We start from the raw sequence: 2,416 nt of genomic DNA, 5'->3' as shown, positions 1-2,416 counted from the left end.
AGGGTCTGTTGGTGAGCAAACAATACCTATTGTTAGAACACCGATTCAGGCAAGACAGAAGATGAGACGATGCTGCCGAGGAAATGAAACCCTGGTCCTAAAGTAGCGGACACTTGCTTGGGATGAAGGGGAAGAGCTTGGTTTTCAGCCTGCTGCACACAGTAGTAAACACACGTTTGCACACAACCCTCAGCTACATCACCTGCTCCTGGACAAGGCTCGTCGTCTACCTGTGTGCTCGAGGCACAGGGAGAGGAGCTGGAGGCGACCAGCGAGGGACTGTTCTCCCGGACAGAGCCCCAGCCGGCCAGGAGACAGACAGGAAGCCACCCATTATGGAAGGGGACGTGGTTCTGAGGACGACTTATCCCTGGCTGTGGAGGCATCCGGAGAGAAGCAGGTCTATTCTGAGGCTTAAAGAATGAGTGAGCCGAACGTGGTGGGAGTCAGGGTGGGAAAGGGATTTTTCAGGCCAAGCCGAGAGAACACGCCCAGCACTGCGGGTGACAGTGGGCCAGGCACGCTGCAAGAACCAAATCAGTCGCGCAAAGCTGCGTAGGCTATTGCGTTCTTCCCAACAATAAAAAATGTATTTTCCCCATCTATGAAATGGCATTAACTTTCTTCAGTGTTCAGGAGAGAGTGTGTGTATGAAAGCCCCTCTGGGAGACGGGACACACTGGACTCAAATGTAGCCAACCCAGATAACTCCCCTCTCACTGTGCACGTTTCACCCCAATCTCCCCCATGTTCGACCATCCTGGGTGGACGACGAGGGGAAGCCTACACACACAGATAGCATTTTTCTCAACCGTGCAATGCAGGTTCTTAATCCTTTCCCCTTGCTTTTCTCACAAGATCTCTGAAATGAACTCGAAACTGGCCTTCACCAAGTTCTCCTTCAGTCACGCGGGTGCAGGCCAGACTTGGGCCTCTGTCCCACTCCTAACCCAGGCTGTGCTGAGGCCATCTGGCCCTCCCTGCTGTGAGAGTCTCACTTTCCTAATATGGAAACGGAGCGCGTCTGCGTCGCTGCTCCCCACACAGGCTTGTCTGGAGCCAGGTGCAACTCTCTGCGTTAGACAGTCGTCCGCGAGGACCTGTGATACTCGAGGGGCCAGAGGTCATTTCCTTTGCCTGATTTTGGAATCCCAGGGGACAGATGGGGTAGAACGTTAGCTGAGCTGACCTAGAAGACATGCTGGAAAATTTCCTGGAGGCCCAGTTCTCGCTGTATATTAAAAAGGCAAGAATTTTGACAACCCTCAAAATACAAAAGTGCTTCCAAAAGTGTGTGCAAAATGAAATTGAAGTATGAGTTATTTTGATGCAAAATTAAAAAAAAAAAATCAGACACAGTTTTTTCGTAGTAAACATTTTCCACGAACTTGTGCCTGACTTGTACCTTTATATAAACGTCCTTTTCTCCTCACATGCAATCTGTGGGGGAGACAGACCCAGGAAAGAAGGATCTATGGGTCCAAAGTGTAGAACAGAGTGTCCACAGGCCAGGCAAGAGCACAGGTGAGCAGCTTCCTCTGGGTGGACATGGCCTACGGAAGGCTGAGAAAAGGTAAGGGCAGAGGGGATGCAGACATGGGGGAACTGGCGATTGTCTCCAGCCTGTGAGGAGATGGGGCAGTGGCGATGTGACTCACTTTTCAGCAAGTAGCATCGACTCTGACAGAGGACCCGCATTTGTCTGGAAACACGGCAGGAAGCTCAGTGTCCCCCAGAAGGGCGACTGCGACCTCCTCCAGGGAAGAAGGCTTCTCTCCTCTCTCCACAAAGACCAATGGTGTCTTGACTGCCAAAGGGAAGTAAGTCCCAGGCCACCCGAGTAGGAGAGAACAAAGCGGTGACTTCTCCTAGAAGCTACATGGGGGCGTCACCCAACTGGAGGGCATCGTTCTGTGCAAGGAAGTCCCTCCACCACCTGGACTGGGTAATGGGGCACTGGGGTGCTCCCAGTCTGCGCCGTGGCAATCTAAAACCTGCAAGGATAGCTGCTGTGGGCGTGTCCTGCAGAAATACATGCGCCGAGGTTTAGTTCTGAAGATCATAACAAGACGCTTAATATCTCCGTGGTGTCAAAAGGTGCCTTGGGAATGATGAAGTGATTAGGGCTGCTGTCTGCCGCTGAGTTCTAAGGGGTTCACGAGGAGCAGGAAGGCAATCAGAGTGGAGAGACTGACAGCGGCTCTGCTCTGCATGACCCTCAGCAGACACGGACTCTGGACCTGGGCCCTCCACACCGTGAGCTGAATAAACCTCTGTTATTAGTAAGTCATCCAGGTTCAGGTATTTTCTCTTATGAGCAATGAAGTGAACGAAGACAATTACCTCCAGAAGATGGCATTCATTTCTAAAGCACGAGGTTATCTAGGGCAGCATCAAATGCCAGGTGTGGGGCAGA

This window comes from Tupaia chinensis, unplaced genomic scaffold, assembly GCF_000334495.1.
Source record: "Tupaia chinensis unplaced genomic scaffold, TupChi_1.0 Scaffold144027_1, whole genome shotgun sequence".
NCBI lineage: Eukaryota > Metazoa > Chordata > Mammalia > Scandentia > Tupaiidae > Tupaia > Tupaia belangeri.
This window is presented reverse-complemented; position numbering follows the sequence as displayed.